This window comes from Cryptomeria japonica, chromosome 8 (assembly GCF_030272615.1).
Source record: "Cryptomeria japonica chromosome 8, Sugi_1.0, whole genome shotgun sequence".
NCBI classification, from domain to species: domain Eukaryota; kingdom Viridiplantae; phylum Streptophyta; class Pinopsida; order Cupressales; family Cupressaceae; genus Cryptomeria; species Cryptomeria japonica.
In genome coordinates this window covers 201801439-201823883 of record NC_081412.1, presented here as the reverse complement: position 1 = coordinate 201823883, position 22445 = coordinate 201801439, and positions in this window count along the sequence as shown.

The following is a 22445-nucleotide window of genomic DNA, read 5'->3' as shown; positions in this document are numbered from 1 at the left end:
TTGAAAATCATTTTGTTAAAAATTTGTTGAGCATTCATTAGGGATAGGTGAGATGGGGTTTGAGAAAAGAGGTGAAAGAATTTTTTAGGCCTAAGGACCTAATGTTGAAATCAATAATTACCCATAATTGGGGATCATGGTTTTATTTCAAGGACCATACAATCATTAGGGTTTTTGGTAGCCCTGTTATTCATAAGCTCTTGCCTATTACTATGCCAGATAATGTTGCTTTCCTAGAAGTTATGCATTAGTTAGCTGAAGCAGAGAGATCCTTGGTTGGGGGAGCTCACAAGAAAGGTTCACTCCTCCTATCTCAAGTTGTTGTAGGAATGCATCATTTTACAAATAGAAAGGCCTATGATATTTTAGATGCTCTATTGAATAAATACAACCTCCCTTAGGCCAAGTACAGATATAATGATTCTGAATGGTTCATCCAAGGACTTTGGAAGGAAAAGCTTCAACAACATCAATGGGATGATGAGGAAGACCTCATTAGAAATGTTGTTGATTACAGTGGAGTGTTGAAGATAAAAGAAAGATGTTACAAAATTCATTATGAGGAAAATAAGAAGAAAAGAGAAAACAACTCATACTCCCCTTCATGGGAGATGTTATTGATATCGGAAGAAAGAATGAGAGCCATTTTTGGTGCATATAAGGATGTGGATCAGATGCCTTTTCCTCATGAAAGGCCTAGGGTGGGGGTTGAATCTTAGGTTCAAAAAATAGAAGAAGAGGAGCCTAGTTCTCCTCCATCTTTTGGCTCTCCAATTGATCCTTCTTCCCCTCCACCATCTCCCCCACTTGGTTTTGATGAGCCACCATCTTCCATTCCTTCCACTTTTGGATCACCACTGCCACCATCTCAAGAAGCCCTTCCACCGCCTAAGCTAATTCTTGATTTTTCTATGAAGAAGCCAATGGTTACATCCTCTTTCTCAAGTGGGAAACCTTATCAAATTCCAGAGAGTCCTAGGGATGTGACTCCCTTACACACTGTAGCATCCTAAAATTGCACTCCTTTGAAATTTTGATTGTATTTGGGGCCTTCACCTTAGCTTTCTCATCTCTATGCTTAATTGGGACCCATTTCATGCTTGTATCATGCAATAATGGCCTTTATATCACATTCTACCTTGCTAGGACCCTTAACCCTGGCCAAAATATGGGGTAGGACCAGGTCATGGTGCCACGCCATGGTTCTCCTTAATTGGGCCCTAATGTAAACCCTTTTCCCTAGCCAAATTTTGAGAGGGAAACCTTGCTTCATGTCAGCTTATGTTAGAAAATTAATATGTTTGACGACGGGCAAATATATCAAGAGGCATTCTCCTCTCATTTAGATATACATTCATGAAGAAAGAAAAATTGGGAGCACTAGAATCAAGCAATCAAGCATTCAATTATTCATCATCAAGCATTTCTAGAGGGTTTTTTCATGTTCATGCCATTTCATATAACATATGTGATTACATTCGAGAAGAAAAGCGTCAATTATCAGTCATTGCAGATCTTAGGTATATCCTTCCATCATTTTATTTTAGGTATTTGCAATATTTTATTCAAGGTTAATTCCTAAACTGGGGTTTGACTTAGGCAAACCCTTATTTCCCCTTATTTCTATGTGCAGGAAATAGGTACGAAGCTGTGATCTTCAGAATAAGCTTTATTTGCCAAGATGAATCAACCCTTTTTGATGTGTGAAAAATTAGGAGGACTAGGGTGCCCACCACCACGGTCCAGACATTTTTGGAGGTTTTTTTTTAGATTAGGTCTAAATCTGCATATATTGCTCAAATCCAGGTGTGTACGAAAATACCGTGTTTGTGGCTCACTGTTTTCTCAGTTTTAACTTCATTTTTCAAAATCTTACCTTAATTCTACATTTCAACTCACAAAAGAGGGTCAATTCAATTCACACACTCCTTAAATCTATTTAGTAATAAGTCCATATCACTCTTCATTTGGGATTGGATCTATTGGATTAATCCCTCTTTTGAATGTAATGGAAAATTAACGGTTTTCATCCCTCTAATGGTGGAAACCCTAATTTTTCACCATTACATTTTGGTGAACCCGACTCCTTACACCCTTAATTCTAATTTATGTTCTTAGATCTCAGTGTATTCAAGTTTTCATTTACAAGTTTGATTTACTTACAAATTTTTAAAAACTAGAGGTTAATTTCACTAAAACCCTAATTTTTAAATTCAAAATTAATCTTGTGAATTGTTTAATTTGGATTAATTATTTCAGATCTGAGTGCTTTTCAATTTCAAAATTCAAATTTTCAGTTGCAAGTTTAATTGCAAATACGAATTTTAAAATTAAGTGGTTAATTTCAAAAACCCTAATTTAAAAAAAAATTAAAATTGAACTTTTGGGTTGTTTAAATTTAGAATTTACCATTTCAAATTTAAATTCAAATTCGAAATTGCAATCTTGGATCAAATTTGAAATTTACATTTTTAAATTAAGTGGTTAATTAAAAAGACCCCAATTTTTAAATTTAAATTAACCTTGCACATTTCCCAATTTTTTTATTAATTGTTTCAATTTCCAAATTTCAACTTTAGATCTAAATTTAAATTTTAAAATTAAGAGGTTCTTTTTACAAGGCCCTAATTTTAAATTTAAGTTTCTTGTGGATAATTATAAATTTTAATTTTAAAATTAAGAGGTTATTTTCACGTCCTAATTTTTAAAATTTAAATTAATTTGTACATTGCATAATTTGTCACAATTATTCTCTAATTATTCAAAAATGCATTTCTACTGTCACCTATATTGTGTAGCTAAAAGAGAACCCCCTGGAGAAATTCAGGGCCTCCATAGGGCTGTGACAAGGGGATCCTCTATCCCCCTACCTTTTCATCATCCTTGTTGAAGTGTTGGCCTCTAACCTGAACTCTTTGGTTCGCAGGGGTACTCTGTTGGGTATCAAGCCCGCCTCTACGACACCCCCCAATGTTCTACAACAGTTTGTTGATGATACGATCCTTTTTGGTGTCTCCTCTATTTGGGAAGCTAAGGCTTGGAAATCCTTTCTTAACGCCTATGCTCTGGCTTCTAGCCAACACATTAACTATGATAAGAGCAAAATTTACTTCTTTCACACTAATGCCCAACTCCAAGATAAAGTCTGCAGAATCTTTGGCTATCAAAAAGCCTCCCTCCCTGGCACCTATCTTGGTCTCCCATTGACTGTTAAGGATGTCTCTAATTCCTTTTGGATCTCTATCCTTGAAAGAATGCAGAAAAAGTTGGTTGGCTGGAAAGGTAGATTCTTGAGTAGTGCAGGGAAGTTATAGCTGCTTTCCTCCTCCCTCTAGGGGATCCCCATGTACTTTCTCTTCTTGTTTGAGATTTCTGCGGCTATGGCTGATAATTTGGAAAACATTCAAAAGACTTTCCTCTGGACGGGAATGGAAGAAAAGAAGAGGCTTGCTTTGGTGGGCTAGGACAAAGTTTGTTTTCCCAAGGCCATGGGCGGCTTGGGAACTCGTAAGATCTCAAGATTCAATAAGGCCCTGATGACTAAAATTGCCTGGAAGCTTCTGAACAAGGATACAGATTGGAGTAGGATCATCAAGGCTAAGTACATGGGTAATGCAGAGTTTTCCTCTATCCTGAAAGAGGAGGACCTGCCCAGGGGTTCCAAAATTTGGAATAACATCTTAAGCTACGGGGACCCTTTATCTCATGGTTTGAAGTGGATTATTGGAAATGGCAGGAACATTCTTTTCTGGGAAGACTACTGGTTAGGGGAGAGAACCCTTGCTTCTTCCCCCTTCTTGAGACGGTTGTAGGAAGCCACTAAAGGCTCCTTCGATGAAAGGGTCAGTGACTACTTCAGTAATTGCACTTGGAGGGCCTTGGAGGACTGTTGTGTTGACTTCCCCTTCCTCCTTCCTGCTACTAGAGAGATCCAAAAGCTTTTGGCTGGTATATTCCTCTTCCTATTCCCTATGGATGACAAACTTATTTGGAAGTGGGACCCCTCTGGAGACTTTTGTGTTAGGACTGCCTACACCAGCTTACTTAGGGAACTTGTCTCCTCTATCTGGAAAGAGGTCTGGAATCCCCAAATCCTCCCCAAGGTCAATTTCTTCTGGTGGACTACCCTCCTCAACAAAATTTTGACCCAAGACAGCTTGGTCAAGAGGGGTTTTCATTTCCCTAACAAATGTATCCTCTGCAAAGATGATGAAGAAATTCCAGCCCATCTCTTCCTCCACTGTGCCTTCACTCGAGAGCTTTAGGGGATGGTCTATAGTAAACTTAATATCAATTGGGTTATGAATGACAATTTGGTAAATTTGTGTCAAGAGTTTCGGGGCCCCTCTTCCAACCCCCTTATCCAACAACTGTGGAAGCAGATCCCCCCCCCCCCCCCCATGTTAGCTGGTGTATCTGGAAGGAGCAAAATGACAGGATATTCAGAGACAAAGAAACTTCTATGGAAACGGTGTTTGCTTGGTTCCTCAATCTAATTCTTGAGAACATCTTTGTTTCAAAAACTCAAATGGCTTCCAAGCCCTCCTCTATCTGGGACTGGGGAATTTCCAGATATTGGAACCTCCCCCCCTCGTTCTCTCTTGTTGACTCCTCTAAGAGACTTCTAAGACAATGCACGATCTAGTTCCCCCCGACTACTAATTTTAAACTCAATTTTGATGGGGCTGCTACAGGGGGCCTAGCTGCTAGTGGTGGGGTGATCAGATCCCATCTGGGGGCCCTCGTTGCTGCTTATGCGGACAACCTGAATGGTCATTCCTCTAATCAGGCTGAAGCAATGGCCTTAGCTTAGGGAATCCGCATTTCCCTCTCCATGGGAATCAGAATTATGGACATTGAGGGGGACTCCATGCTCATCATTAATGTTGTCAAAGGGCAGAATAAGCTTAAATGGACAATTGAGGGAACCATCAGGGACACCTTGAGGCTTATCTTCGGGCTTGACTTGTTTAGAGTTATGCATATCTATAGGGAAGGTAACCACATGGTGGACGCCATGGCAGCCATTGGCCTAAACCTCTCAGGGCTGAGATATTGGAGGAGTCACAAATCACTCCCAGACCATGTTAACTTCCTCCTCCGAGAAGAGAAATCCAGGATCCCCACTAATGATTGAGTGGCTGCTAAATGCTTCCCTCCCCCTCCTCTTCAGGTCTGTCTGGAGGTGGTGGATTTATAATTCAAATAATGGGAATATTCCTCAGATCCCTTCAGATGAGGCAGTGACTCATTCGACCAGGCTAGAGATGAAGCACGTGTTGTTGTGCTGGCATTTCACTTGGGCTTGCAAAGCCATGATGAAGTACGACTATATTGGAAATGTGTCGGCTACCGCCGGTATCTGTTGGCTCTTAATGCCTCATAACCAACAAATCATTACTAAAAGTGACTTCTTGTTTTCCCATGCGCCCAACCTCATTTCTCATTTATTGATGTTGGGCTCGCACATTCCCCATTTTATCTTCCTGGCTTGCTTCTCCAAGGGTCTCTACAACTTATTCTATTTTATGAATAAAGAAGCTTTGTTGGCGGACAAAATGGGGGGCAACAGAGTGAGATATGAACCAGACAATTCAGATGATTTTAAAAATGACCCTCTCGTCTGGAATTTATGTGTTGAAGGTGGAATTGCTGATTTTCTTGACTGCCTGAAGGGCCATGATGAGCAGCTCTTGGCTGCTTACACCTCCTCCTGGTCTGGAAGACAAGTCTCGATTGGCAGAATTACCTTTTATGTCTTTGAGGAGACCATTGCCCAAGCTACGAAGCTGACCCTGGATGACCCTTGTTGGAAGCGTACCAACCATGTTGCAAACAATGAGGGTTTGAAACAGTTTTTCCGCAACTATGAGGAACCTGTTAAGCTGCAAGGTGGGTTTTCTCAGGAGGAGCTCAAGCACCTGTGGAACATGATTTGCCTCATGATCATGAAATACTTCACTCTCGAAGGCGGGTATAAGGTATTCTACTACTACCATTTTCCCCTCCTCAATCACTTCTGCAATAATGATTTGCTTTGTCTATCGTTTTATTTACTGCACTCCTTAGAGAGCTCTGTTCAGGACACTATGGACCCTAAGCATGGGGATAAGCCACCTTTCCTCCTCCACCAAGGTCTTATTTACAGGTTGTATAAATTTCATGGGTCTCTATGCCCCCCTAGGAATCTTTCGCTCTCTTAGACCCCTATGTCGACTCCCCAATAGCTCGTGGCCCTGTCTCTGGCTTTCCCTAGATTCTTCCAATATCCCCAGGAGGGATTTTCCATGACCACCATTTCCCTGCCTGCCTATGCCTCAGTTATTTCTCTTCCGGCAGTCTCCCCTAGCTTAACTCTACTTGCCTCCCCCAGTGCTTCTCGCTCCCTGTCCAAGGAAAAAAGAAAAACCCCCACTAAATGCAAATGCATTATCTATTATGATAATTCTTCAAGTGAGGACACAGAGAATGACAACCCTTCCCTGGACTCGGAGGTGAAAAGGAGATCCTTCAGACTTGCTTCCAAAGGCCGCAGGAAGAAGACCCCAATTATTGAGAATCTAGACTCTGAGGAGAACCCCATTGGGGACAAGAAGGAGGAGGGCCCTAAAACTAAGGGGGACACTGATGGGGATGTTGATAATGTTAATATGACTAGGGACCCCATAGTCCTGACCACTATTTGTGTTGTAGACATGACTACCCTTGAAAGGAAATCCCAGGAACTCATTGACGATAAAAATACGACCCTTTTGAACATGGACACTGAGGGTCTTATGAGTGTGGAAATCCCTGACAACAATGCTCTGGATCGTGGAAATTTGGATAAGGATTTAAACTTGGCCGGATAGGTGATGCATACTATCCCTCTGATGGACCTAGTTAAGGATACTGACAAATCCATTGTTGATGGCGAGCCCAAAGAGACTACGAAAACTACCGATGACTTGGCTGCTGAGAACCCCCAAGAGGCCCCTACTCTGCAGCAAATGGAAAAGATGAGCACGGATTCGCTGGACATCACGCAGAGAATTGACAACCTCAGCCATGTTCTCGATCTGCAGTCTATCAAGGAGGAGGTCAAACAACTTGAGAACAAGATGGAGACTTGGGAAGCCCAAATGGTGGTCCTAAACAAATTCCATTTGCAGGTGTTACATAGCTCCGCACTCACCCTCTCTCTATTGAGGGAACGCTACGCTGACACCAAGGAGGACAAACAGGAGGCTACGGACCTCTACAAATTCTTGTCTACCAAATGGAGCAATACCATGGAGGCCACTGGGGTGCGCAAGGCACCCCTATAGTTTATTTTTTCTGTTGTTGTTTTTTATTGTTAAAAAGACTTGGTTCCTTTTTTGATGGTTGGTGTTGTTAATTGTTGTTATAGTGATGTTTTTGTGCTATGATTAATAGTTTTGCTATGTAAATTGTCTGTGCCCTTGTTCTCACTGCTTTTTTAATAAAAAACAAATCAATTTATTTATTTAATTGAATAATCATTTTTCTAAAATTTGATATTATTTAATTATTTTGCAAGTTCCAAATTTCAAATTCTCATTTTCAAAAAATCAAATTTGTGAATCATATCAATTTACATAAATTAAAAGGTTTTATTTATAAAATCCTAATTTATTTTGATTAATTTGCTCGGATTTAAATTTAAATATTCATCATGGGAATTCATGGATTTGATTTATTTGCTTTTTCACATATGATTACATTGATTTTTACCTAAATTTATTATAATCATGTGTCGAATAATGACTTCTTTCACTCCATGTTACTTCTTTTCATTCATAGCACTTGGACATATTGCATTTTTAGGATTTCCAAGTTGCTTCATTTTCATCAATCAGATCTCGAAGCTTATATCTATAGTACAGGTTGTTTATGGTGACGTTTCTAGGAAAGTTCATTTCATATATAGATCACCTCAAAGATTTTGTAGATCCCAATCCTAAAGATGTTAATGGAAAATCTAATACTTGTGTTGGCTTGATGATAATTGTAATGTATTCATCACTTGTTGTCATTGATGAAAGATACTCACACACACATATGATTACATTGACTACCGGTGTAACTTCAATTGGTTTACACTGTCAACTGGTATGTTTGAAGGTTTATCTCTAACCGGTACTCTATGTCAACCGGTATGTGCTTAAGAGATAACTTGTGGTTACTTTAAGTCAGCATCAAAATGAAGATGAAGATGAAGATGGAGATCAAGTGGAAGATTCTAGGACAATGTATCACATATTTTGTTCCAACTGGTATTGATTGTTCTAACCGGTATCTTTTTTTGTGATGAGTTACCAGCATCGTTTTCTTGGCGGCCATTTTTGTGATGAGTTATGTTTACTTGTCTAGATACACTGCACCTAGGAAATTATGTTTTGATTTTCTTAGGCCGACATAAGATTTGAATGTCTATATTAAGACATCTTAGTGAATCATTTGAAACTAATAAATGATAGTGATAGAGAGGAGATTATGTGAATACTGATATGCATAAAGAGTGAAAGCTTTTGTTGAAGATCGAGAAGTGTTAAGATGAAGAGTAGTGTTGAATGTACTTATAATGATCTGACCAAGAAAACATTATGCTACTCAAAACATATCAAACCGTTCTTTTTGTTTTCTAATCATTACAACAAAATCAAATCCCCTAACCGGGTAAGCTCTAACAAGCTTCATTGTACAAATCCTCTAACAAGGTGATCCATTAGTTTGGATTCTTAAATCCTCCAACGAGGTTACTCCTAATAGGGTAGTACTCTTAACAAGGTATAAGCTTCTAATCAAGCTTGGGATCTCTAACAAGATTCACTCCTAGCAGAGCACTTTGTAAGGCCTTAACTGGTCAGTTATCTATTATTGTAGATAGTTAACTTATGAGTTCCATCTCACCGTGGTTTTTACCTATTTGGGTTTTCCACGTATAAACACTTGTGTTATGGTGGATGTTTTACTTACTGTGGATGTTGTTATTTCATTTTGGATAGCATGTATTTTGTTTAAATGCTTGATTAATTTCATCTACCGGTTAGTGTTTGAAGTAGTGTTTTATTTGGTGTCATTGATTCACCCCCCCCTCTCAGTGCTTTTAAAGCCCATCAATTGGCATCAAAGCCTAAATTCTTTAAATCCTAACCTCTTAGAAGGGAGTCTTGAAACTACCATGGGGGACAGAAGCTACTTCAAGATGGTTAGAGAGCTAGAAACTAGCAAAAATGAAGTTGAATCCCTTAGGGGCAAACTGAAAGTTTCTCAAGTCAAAAGGAGCGATCTATCTGAAAAACTGTTAGAAATATCTGATAATAGTTCTTTAGATGAAGCCAATATTGAATCTTTAGCAGATGAAGTTGAAAAGGTGAACAGTGAGAAACTGAATCTAAGAAGAGAGATAGAAGGTCTCACTATCCGCATGAGTCAGGAACTGGAAGCCAAGAGAGTTGTTGAAGATCTTATCAAGGTAAGAGATCGAGAGATTATAAAGATCAAATGAGAAAAAGACACTATGCATGAGAACTTGATTGCTGAAATAGAAGAAAAGGAGAACCTAAAGCTAGATCTTGAGTTGGCATCATCTCTGAAAGAGAACCTGTCTAAGCATAATGAAGATCTTGTCAAAAATTTTACTGAAGCCAATGAGAAATTGGAAAAGTTTGTCAAAAGTTTTACCATGCTGGAAGAACAAATTCAATCACAAAGAATGAAGGGTGATATCTTTGGACTTGGTTTTCATACAACTGAAAAAGGTGAATCCTTTGGTACAAAGAACAAAACTGCTCCTAAAGTCAATAAGACTACCCGTAAGAAGGTTTTTAAACCTATCTTCTTTGTTTGTCATAAGCTTGGTCATACTGCAAATGTTTGTAGAGAAAAACCTAACAGAAATACAATTTACAATACTAATGCTAGGTATGTGTCTAGAAAGTTTGAAGGTCATTGTTAAACATGTGGAATGTATGGGCATAGACATGTTGAGTGCAGATATAGAGAAAACAATCCTATACCACACATGCATCCTAGACCAAATGGTGACTGGATAGGGAAATTTGATAACCGGGTAAATCTGAACTGGCAAAGATCCTATGGCAACCGGTTTAGTCCATTCGAGATGGAGAAGGTAACAAATGTTGTTTGCACCTTCTGTAATAACTTTGGTCATGTGGATATGAATTGCAGAAGAAGAATAGGAAGAGGAAATGCATGACCCTAGAGATCATCTGGTATGGTCTATTACCACTGCAACAAACCAAGGCACTTAGCAAAGTTTTGTAGATCAAGAAATAGTAGATCGGTCAACTCCTTCAAGGATCAGAAAGGCAAGCAGAAAGTTGGTGTTGAAGAAACCAAAGAAGATATGAATCAGATTTGGAAAAAGAAAGGTGATGACTCGCCTGGAGAAGAAACTGTTCCTTCACCCAATGAAGAGAACCCAACACCGATGACTTAATCCTATTTAACATGGCTAAGGGGAGCTTAATGGTAAAACATCTCTGAACCCCTTGTAGAATGAGCAGGAAAGAATTTTTGAATTATAAATTTTGGTGACTTTTGTTGACATGTTATCAATCGATTTTTCACTTAAGTAGTGAAATTAGGGTTTGTAACCTAAAGTGCGAGCATTTATTATAGTTGGTTAAAAGGGATAAAAGCAAGTTTTACTCTATCTTTTTTACCCTAACTCTTTTGAGAAAGAAATTTGAAGCGATTGCAGAGCCAAACAAAATTGTCTTGGTGTCAATTGGCGAATTGCTTTGTGTTTAGAGAAATTAATTTGAATCAAAAATTGAGGAGAGGCAAACAGGAGTGCATTCGGGCATTTCAACTGGGAAACAGAGCGACGCACAAAATACAAGGTATTTCTTTGAGTATACCGCTTCGAAACTTATTTATCTAGAATGGCATCTACTTCAAAGTCTGTAGAGAGGTTGATGATCACTGTTGAGCCTGAGAAAGGTCTACAGGCAGATGAAATTATGTCTTATAATGCATTGCCGCAAGTCCCAAGCGGTGTTGTGGTCAAAGGTGATTTGTCTGACTATATAGATTGCAAGATAGAAGATTTAGGAACTCTACACATCTATACACAGTTGAAATCACTCTATGATAAGAGTGGAAAGATTGAAACAAAATATGTTAGGGTTTTTGAAAAAGGTTTTCATAATGCCACCTATTTTCTTGAAGATTTTGAGGAACAACACATCAGGATCATTTTGAGTCAAGTCCACGAAGAGAGTATGTATTTGGAAAGGACTCATACAATAACCAAGGAAGCTATTAGGGCTGTAATGGGTTATTTCTCAACCAGTAAAATTCCTATGCTAAGAAGAATTTCAAAGGATATTGTCTTCAAATTAACCGGTTCTATATCTGATAAGCGTTCTTTTTCTATCAACAATATTAGAGACCCTGCAGTGAAACTTGCAGCAATGGTGATAGGCTACCGGGTATTTTACTCCAGTAAACTTAACAGTGTTCCATTTGCAGCAATTCACACAACACATAGAATGATTGTTGATAATGCAGATTATGATATCTGTGAAGCCATCAGAGTGCAATTATTTCAAAATTTGCAATCCATCAAGAAGGACAACACACAAAAGTTCAAATATGGTCAGCTATTAGCCGGGTTATTTTTCTATTTTCAGAACTTCCTATAGGGTATTGGAGATATTGAATGGTCCAAAGACCTACCGATCAATGCACAGATCAAGAACAACATTAAGGGTATGAAGAATACTTTTTTAGCTGCCATGAATAAGTATTTTAATGAATTTCAAAAAAAAGATGAGCATGAGAATGAGGTTACCTGAAGATGTGGTAAAACACTTTGCAAAAGACATAGTCTTCACTATTACCACTGACTTTTGCTTGATGCAAGCAATTGAACCTAGAGAGGAAGAGATGGAAGATATGAGCTATGAGGTTAATCATGATTTGTTGGTTGGCTATGCTAATACCCTGTTAGCATCGCCTAAATATAAAAGGGAGGCAAAATTGGACATTGTGGCAGTCCAAGTTGCACCAGCAGAAACCGGTACTACACCTATAGCTAATGTGAAAGGAAAGAAAAAGAAGTCTGATGAAAAATCTCCTGTGAAAAAGACCACAAGGGTGACTTGGAGTGTCCTAACCAAGAAGGAACGAGCACCTAAAGTATACGTAAAGAAGGAGAGTGCACCAAAGAAGAGAAATCGGAAATTGATTTTGCAACTAGAGTTTGAGGGTAAAGATTCTAAAGAAGAACCAAAGAAGGAAAAAGCAATCGGCAGAACACCCAAGAAGGTAAAGGTAGTGTTGAAGGCAACTACACCTATAGATATTGCTACCTACAAACCTAGCATAGTTTTTGAGAGGACAATGAAGACATTGGGTAGAAATAGGTTTGACAATGTCAAAGAATATTTTGATTTTTTCACTGAAGATGAGCAGAAGCAAGTAATCCAACAGGTAATAACTTATTTGGGTCATTACAATAGATTTCTGCATGACTTGGAAGAAGATATTTCAATCTATTTGTATAATACTCTTTTAGATAAATGGGAGGAAACAATTCAATTGGAAAAGAAGATTATTGATGAAATATTTGTACAATATTTTCCCAATTTATCATCAGATGGAATTAGTGCTTGAGCAATACAAAGTATATTTTGATTTTAAAATGAGAAGATTGAAGCTTCTTAATGCAAAAAGGTCAATTATTGAGTTTGAGACACATCAGATAGCCTGTGTAATCAAAAAGAGGGAAGAAGTCGTCCACTCTAGCAATAAGGATGATACTACAGATGATGTTCCTCGATCGAAAATGGATGAAGAGGAGATTGTTCAAGCTGACATAGTCTATCCAATCAAGAAGAAGGATGATTCCACTATTCTTGTTGATGAAGATGTTCAGGACACAGTATATCTATCTGGAGACATCACTACACCAGATATGGAGCCTCCTACAATCACTGAAGTACATGTTACATTAGTTGAACAACTGGGTATTCAACTAACAATGGACAATGAACCGACAACAGAACAACTGGAGAAACCCCAATCTCCAACGGTCATTGAAAATACTCAAAATGAGTCTACTGAGAAAGTTGTCACTCAGTTAACTGAAGAAACAACAAAGAAGAACACATAGAGAGCTATCATTAAAAGTGTATCCCCTGAAACAACGAAGCAGAAACTACTTGAAGATGATGATGATGATTCTTCAAGTATTTTCGGACCCATTGACATGAACACCTTGAGTGCATCAGAAATGATGAAGATTGATAATGTAATGCAATCTTGAGCACACAAGAAGAGACTGAAAGAGCAAAGGATTGAAGCAGAGACAATCCAGAATGTAGTAGAAATTTTGTCTGGTTTACTACCGGAAACAGTTGTTGCACATCTTCCTACACCCATCAGTAAACTTGGTCAGTTAGTTGTAGATGCATCTGATCAAATTAAATTTCTTGAAGATGTTTCTCAAATGTCTGCTGAGAAGAGCCACAAGAAGAAATATGGAGATAAACTAGCAAAGAACATTAAAAGTGGCAAAATGGCTTTATCTAATAATGAAAGTCTGTTAAAGAAAGCTATTGAATCTGGAGGAAAGTATCTTGCCTCTATCTCCAATGTTTCTTTCTTTTACTCTAACATTTCTAAGAGTCAATTTGAAACCGAGATCCTTAGAGGAGAAGAGATCTTTGTACAAAAGACACCTATCCCCGAGAGGAATTGTCTTAGACAAATATAACATCTTCTAGAATAAGACAAAGAAGAGAATAAGAATGCAATACTTCCTTCTTTTGCGAGGTGAAAGTGATTCTTAATGAAGGATGACGCTTTTTTTAACCCAATTGCGAGAGTGAATTCATTATGGATGTATTTTACCAAGTGCAAAAGAGGTTGTAGTCAAGGACTTACACCTCTTGTAAGAGAGAATCCTTGAACAAACAACAACAAATGCATACAAGGAATAACATCAAGTAATAAAGTTCACACCATCCACGAAATAGGAGAAAAGTGGATCCTTAGATAAAAATAAGGAAAGATCATTGCCTCCCAAGGACAAGGACAATGAGAAGGACTTACAAAATCTTCTAGGGAGAGATTTAGACATAAGCAAAATGTACTACATACTCACATGAGTTCATGCGAGCAAGACATTAGTGTATGTAAAATGCTCCTCACAAGAAGTGGGTAGGATAAGAAAGAGAATACACATCTTCTCCCATATCTAGGAAAAGAGGATTCTAAAGAAAAGATGATCAATATTTCCACACTATTACCCCAAAGGGAAATTTTAACCATAAAAAGAAGAGATGTATGAAATCACTCTTGTCCCCATAGGAACAAGAGATAACATAGAAAATTAGGCTATTATGTTGCTTCAAAAATATGATTGCACTTGAAATTGTACCATCATGAATGACAATGAGCCCCCAGTAAATGAGCTACCAATGTCACATAATGATGAGCAACATAATAGCCATTAATGTTATTCAAAGACATGATAGATTGGATGAGGTATTTGAATATGACATGCTAAATGCTCAACTATAAGTGAGATCAAAAACATGTATAAAGTGATAAAAATTGAAGAAGAAAAGTCACAAGAAATCTTAGAAGAGGGATGAGTGTAATTTATTAGAGCCTTATCCCTGGAGGAAAGGACTTTATGATGAATAGGAGATAAAGATTCATAATTGGATTTAGAAATTTGAGGGGAGTCATAAAGAGATTTGTTCATCGCCAAGATTTCCTTATGAGGGGAATGAGAGTTGATAGAAGTAGAAGATGATTTAGTTGAAGTGAGATCATCATCACTACTAAATATAGCATTCACATTGAGAGATGGTCTTTTAGATGCTTTGGTGGGCTTAGAAAGATTATATCCAAGTCCAAATGAATATTCATGCATGTTATGTTCTAAAGGAACTTTAATTCCTTGTTCATTTGTGCCACAACCATTTCCACTATACCCACTCTTAGCCAAAATATGAAAACCACAACCATAACGATTAGCCATTTCAGAAAGAAAAGGTGGTTTTTCATAAGACAAAGAATCAAATTCTTCAGAATTAGAGGTGTGAGGAGAAGAAGTTTGAGAAGCAGCCACAAAATTATTGCTCATAGGTTCAGGTAAGACTGATTGATCTCTAGTTTCTTCCTTCTTTTTAACTTTAAGCTCTCTAGGAGGAACCCTATACTCACCTACAAAGGTGGGATTAAAATCAAGAGATCCCTAATCGTCTTCTGCGAGAACCTTCTTAGGATCAAAAGCCTTTTCATGTGTAGATTCAAGTTGAGAAGAATCTTCTTCAGGAACTTCAAACTCATCCAAAGAATTTTGATTATCAGAGGGTGACGATTCATCCATATGTATCTTGTTTAACGAGTCATCACTAGAAGAGGAAAGCTTAGAAGAACTCCCTTTGGAAGTAGATGTTTGCAAACAAGCTTGAAAATTAGTATCACCTATCAAGGTATATGTCTTATTATTATAAATAAATTTAACTTGTCTATGCAATGTAGAGGGGATAGCTTGCATACTGTGAATCCAAGGTCTCCCTAATAACAAGTTGTATGTTAGATTTCCCGATATAACATGGATAGGAGTAGGCAAAGTAACAGGTCCCACTGTGATGGGTAAGGTGATAATACCTAATGAAGACTTAGCCACATTATCAAAGCCTCGAATGGGACGAGAATCAGGCTCAATAATGGATGTATCCACATTCATCTTATGCAATAGATTAAGGCTACACACATTAAGGCCAGAACCATTATCTACCAGTGTTCGTCTTATAGCAGTGTCATTTATGATAACCACAATCATAAAGGGATCATATTGATGTTGAATTTCACTAGTAGGCAACTCATCTTGAGTAAACATAATTTGAGCTTTAGGATTCATCACAGAGTTAACCAAAGACACTATATTACTAGATATATTAGGTGGAGGAACATTCAAATCTTTCAAGGCATCTTGTAACATTCCATGATGAGCAGAAGAAGTTTGGATCAAATCCCAAAGGGATATCTTAGCAGGGGTAGTTTTAAGTTGTTCTATGAGATCATAGTCCTTACTAAGCATTTGTGAAATACGAGGAGCTTGAGGAAGAATAGGTTGGGAAGGAGGAAGTGAAGTTGGGATAACTGAAGGAGGATTAGGTTGCCTATTGTTTCTAGTATTATAAGTATGGGCAACCGCATGATAACTCTCTCTAGTCAGTTGCTTAGCATACTCATAAGGGCTCTTAGTAGAATAACCTCCTTGCACAGTAATAATAGGTTTCTTAGGAGTGCAAAAAGAATCATTAGCATAACCTCCTTGGACCACTAAGATAGGCTTATTTAAAGGTTGAGAATTTTGAGAAGGACAAGCACCTTGGATAGTGAAGAGAGGTTTGTTAGGTGTTTCATTCACATGTATCAAATTGATTGAGGATGGTTTAGAGGAATGAACAAAAGTGTTGGAAGAATTATTGATAGTCTTCTCTTGCACTAAAATCTCATCACGGATTAAATCAATTTTAGGAGAGAGACAAGAGGTAGGCATTGATGCTCTAGTAGGTAGAGTAATACTAGGAAGGGTTATATCATCCTCTATCATCAAAGGATCTACATGGGGAATAAACTCTCTAGGAGAAGGATCAACTTTACTCTCTAAAGTCTCACTTTTGAGAGGGAGATCTTTGAAAGAGATGTTAACCATCTTGTTTTGAACTAGGGCTTCCTTATGAGTAGAACCGAGTTGAGGAGAGGGAGATGCTTTATTTTTAGAGGGAGAATAATTGAGATTCAAGGAAGGAGAGAAACTATCAAGGGAGTTTTCAATCTTGATTTCATCCCCTTTGGCTAGGGGTAGAGAATAATCTATACCTTCTTCTAATGGTTCATCCCAAATAGTGAGGTTGTTGAAAGGAATGTTTGGAGTATTGTCAATTTCGGGAGAGGAGATAACATTGTTTATTAATTCCTCATCCTTAGGAGGGAGAGGATCAATAGATGTGTTAAACTCATCCTCTTTCCTCAAAATATGTTCAATATGATCTTTATGGGAGAGAGAATTAAGGAAATTGCTTATTATTTCATCTTCTTTCTCTAAGGGATGCTTATGGGTAAGACAAACTTTAGGAGAAGGGTAAACATTTATCATTAATTCATCATCTCTAGTGGGAATTTTGTTGGAAAAGGAAATGCCATCACTAGGAAATGTAGGGATAATGTCATCTTCTTGCACAAAAGGATCCTCATGAAGGGAGTTTTTTTTGGGAGGAACATGAACATATTTCTTCAAAGATTTATGCCTAGGAAGGAGATCTTTAAAAGAAGTGTTCATAACCTCTTGTTGCACTAACATTCCCCCATTGGAAGGACCAACTTTAGGAGAAAATAAGTCAATGTCCATCAATGCATTTTCAGTTAGAGAGGCATCATGTAGGGAAGGTGAAGTAACATTAAGAAAGGTGTTTATGATATCATTCTCTTCCTCTAGGATAGCTAAATAGGAAGGGCACATTTTAGGAGAATTGTCAATATCACTCTTAAAGTCTTCATCCTTAGAGCATGGGAGAGTCTCAAAGGGATTGGTAGCAACTCTTTTAGGCACTAAAATGTTGTTATATATGGGGAGAGGTTCTTTAGGAGAAGGAAAAATTGAAACAAGGGAAGCTAACCCATTATCACATCTATGAAATGAATGCATCATGACAACAATTTTCCTTTTTCAAATGATAACACATGCAAAATAGAAGGAAATGTTTAATTTTAACCAATGCAAGCACTTAGAATGTAGATTTAGAAAATGAAATTTATGATTCAAATGAGTTCCTAAATAAGATTTGAAATTATTGATCCCAATTAAGCTATCCACAAGTTCAACTTTGAATTGAAAAATTAGGGTTTTAGCAAAAATTTCCTCTAAATTTTTGAATCTTGCAAGAAATTAAAACTTGTAAATACAAATTTGAATTTGAAATAGCATAAACACTCAAATTAGAAAACATAGATCAGAATTAGAGAAGATTGGAATTCACGTCGGGTTCACCAAAATGTGTGGGGGAAAAAGTGACACTAAGCAAACATGCCCTAATCTCACTTTCAATCACACACTTGTGGAATACGAAAGAGCCTAGAGGTATCACACAATTGGCTACTTCTTTTTGTGGAAGAGAGAGCCACGGGCTACCTATTAGGATTTCTATTCCTTTGTTGCAAATGATAGATATAATGATACAAGTTCAATTCCTAATCCCAAAGTGCAAGTATGAACTAATAACAAGATTGCAGAATTAAGGTTAAACAATGGAAAGTTGTAAACACAAGGACAAGACAAGAATGCAGATGCGTACCCAGAGTTAAAATCTGATTGAAAATGTTCGAGACGGGGGCGTAGGCGCCACTGTCCTAATTCTGCTTCTGAAACTGTTCTTTTGCAACCTGAAAAGCTGTCAGAAAAATGCTGAAACTTGCTGCCTGACAGAAGGACAAGGGCGCCCAACGCCCCTGTCCTGGCAGGACCAGGGCACCCCATGCCCCTATCCTGGTCTTTTGCTCTGCAATTTGGTGTGAAGTTCAGTCTCCATCTGCTTCCGTCGGATCTGCAACTTGTGGTGTCGTCCGAATCCCGAAACCTGCACTTATATCTGAAAAGGTATGGTGGGCGGCTATATAGGGTTTTGCCTTAGTCAAACCCCCGCTTTGGTGATTTCCACCTCCATGAATAGCCAAGTTGTATTGTAAAAGTAGTGTGTGCAGACCTTGTGTGTGTGCAAGATCCTAAAATGCAAGTAAGCAAACTAGAGCAACCTAGAAAGTAAACCCTAATTGCTTGTAAATGATAATGTAAATGCTCTAAATCAAGATGCAAAGTGATCTAAAGCATGAATACAAATATTATAATGAGGCTTATGCAAAGACATGAAAACAACATGAAATCATACCCCACCCCAAGGGAGGGGTACAAGCCAATCTTCAGTCGGTAATCCCCTATTGCTCTTCAATGTCTTCAAAGCCCTAAATGGATGAATGAAATTGATGAATGCTCGATGGATGCATATTGAATGTTGTTGAAGTCTTCAAAGATCTGCTCTTTCGCTGCATAGAAGGTCCTTGAAACCAAAATTCGGATCCTTTCAAATGAAGAAAGAGAGTTCTTATATATGAAACCCTAGGTCTTAATTTCAACTTTTGGCTGACCTAGAGATTGAATCTCCCGCCAATTTCTTGGGGTTAAGCTTTATTTTATGATTGGATCGTGCTCCTAAAATTTCGGGAAAAATGTCCGGGACCGTGTGCACTCCGGGCACCATGGTCCCGACAACTTTTCACCAAATTTTCAGGGCCGTTGGATATGATGATTTTAGAGAGAATCCCGAAGTTACAGGTGATTTCGAGATGTTTTGACCCCCGAAATCAAGCCCCCAAGTTCAAAATAGGACCTAATTAGGGTTTTTGATTAAATGATGTATTGGAGGAATAAAATGAAAGGGGCACACTTTAATGAAAAGGGCCCAACTTTATGATATGGGAGATGATAAAATAGAACCTTAGACCTAATTAATTTAATTAATTAAGTGCTAAAGGGGAAATGCAATGCAAAATGCAAAATGCGCCAAGGCGGGTGCTAAACTAGGTGTGAAATTGTACCACCCTAGCAAGTGCGTACAATTTACGATGCTACATATGTATATATTTTCCTTTATCATTTTGGCATTGTTGTCAAAGGAGGAGTAATAATATGTATGTGTTTTTTTTAGAATTTTGTATTTATGCATGCATTAAGGGGGAGTATTGCATTAAAGGGGAGTTTGAGCACATGTATAAATGTGTTGTGTATGCACACTTAGCGGCATTGTATTACTCTAAAATTTTCTAAGTCTTGCCATCAATGCCAAAGGGGGAGATTGTTGGTTTGATGATAATTGTAATGTATTCATCACTTGTTGTCATTGATGAAAGACACTCACACACAAATATGATTACTTTGACTACCAGTGTAACTTCAATTGGTTTACATTGTCAACCGGTATGTTTGAAGGTTTATCTCTAACCGATACTCTATGTCAACCGGTATGTGCTTAAGAGATAACTTGTGGTTACTTTAAGTCGGCATCAAAATGAAGATGAAGATGAAGATGGAGATCAAGCGGAAGATTCCAGGACAACGTATCACATATTTTGTTCCAACCGGTATTGACTGTTCTAACCGGTATCTGTTTTTGTGATGAGTTACCAGCACTGTTTTCTTGGCGGCCTTTTTTGTGATGAGTTATGTTTACTTGTCAAGATACACTGCACCTAGGAAATTATGTTTTGATTTTATTAGGCCGACATAAGATTTGAATGTTTATATTAAGACATCTTAGTGAATCATTTGAAACTAATAACTGATAGTGATAGAGAGGAGATTATGTGAATACTGATATGCATAAAGAGTGAAATCTTTTGTTGAAGAGCGAGAAGTGTTAAGATTAAGAGCAGTTTTGAATGTACTTAGAATGATCTGATCAAGCAAACATTGTGCTACTCAGAACAAATCAAACAATTCTTGTTGTTTTCTAATCATTACAACAAAATCAAATCCCCTAACCAGGTAAGCTTTAACAAGCTTCATTGTACAAATCCTCTAACATGGTGATCCATTAGTTTAGTTTTTAAATCCTCCGGCGAGGTTACTCCTAACAGGGTAGTACTCTTAACAAGGTATAACCTTCTAATCAAGCTTGGGGTCTCTAACAAGATTTGCTCCTAGCATAACACTTTGTAAGGCCTTAACCGGCCAGTTATCTATTACTGCAAATAGTTAACTTGTGAGTTCCATCTCGACATGGTTTTTACCTATTTGGGTTTTCCATGTATAAACACTTGTGTTATGGTGGATGTTTTACTTATTGTGGATGTTGTTATTTCATTCTGGATAGAATGTATTTTGTTTAAATGCTTGATTAAGTTCATCTACCGGTTAGTGTTTGAAGTAGTGTTTTATTTGGTGCCACTGATTCACCCCCCTCTCAGGGATTTTAAAGCCCATCAACTTGTACCTCTCCTAGGGTATCTAATGTGAATGAAGAAAGAGATATTTCTCCTATAAATGATAATAATGTTTCTCTATCTTATGTATTAAAATATTATTATAGGAGTGGCTTTAACATAATATCAAAAAAAGGTTTTAGAGGACGAGGACTTGGAAAACAAGCTTGAATTCAAGTCCTTATAAACCTTCCTACACAAATCACTATAGAAGGCCTAGTAAATGATAATAAATCTCCTATGGATGACCTCCTTAGGATTCAAGATTTCAAAAACCATATTGCAAGACAACAAGCCATTCGCTCCCATAAAAGTGCTTCTTCTTCACAAACTCCTTTTTGTTCATTTCATCATACTCACGACCATCATGCTAATTATTTTCCTAATTTTCAAAATTCAATAAAATAACCTATCGATAGTGGCAACATTAGAATCATTGATGACAATCCTTCTTCTTCTAATAATAACTCTTATCCTCAATCTCAAAAGAATAAATCTACACCTATTAATGAGCAAGAAAAATTGGCTACTAGAATCATTTGGAAATTGAAGTATAACAAGAATGTTATTTTTCCTTTTGTTAAGTTTAGCACTAAGAATAAAGAAGGAAGTGGATATTGTCCTTTTTATCATGGTGGTTCTCATTCTCTTAGAAAGTATAAGGCATTTAAGGAATTTGTTCAAGAACAACATGATCGTGCTCATATATGTCTTTCAATAGATCTTACTCTCTTTATACGTGAAAATGCAGTGCCTTAGCACTCCTTTCACCCTCATGTTTCTCCTCATTGTATGACACAAGTAGTTAACTTAATTTGGGGCTCTTTATCATTAGAGGTGCTTCTTTTTCGATTTCAAAAATCTTGGGGTAGCAACATGCTTCTCTCTTATACCTTATCTTTAAGTTTCACCATTTTCTTTAGAGATTGCATTCTTCATAACTTGATGTCCTTTCTTGCATAGAATTATCCTTCATGTGAATGCTTATGTGTCCCTTGTTAGGACTTATTATTTGTTTGAAACAACACACCTCTTATGATTAATATCTCCTAAATAAATGCATGATTTTTCCCCCTAATTTATCTTTGTCCTCTTACTTGGGGGGCAAGGATAACTTATTCCCTTTCTCTCTTTCTATCTAAAATATTGTGATTCCTTTTAAGCGTTATTTTCATATGTTGATATCATTTCTTGCATGGAATGAGATGTCTTTTATGATTAATGCCTCTGTAGTTAGGAATTTAGAAATGAGCATCAAAGCACAAATATGAGGCAACCAAAAACCTAATTAGCTATGATAAAAACTCTTAATTCAATCAATGAAAGCATGAAGACAAGATTATAAAAACAACAAGCAAACCAAAGTGTACAATCTCCTCCATGTGATTCCATTGTCCTTCTTTCAACTTCAA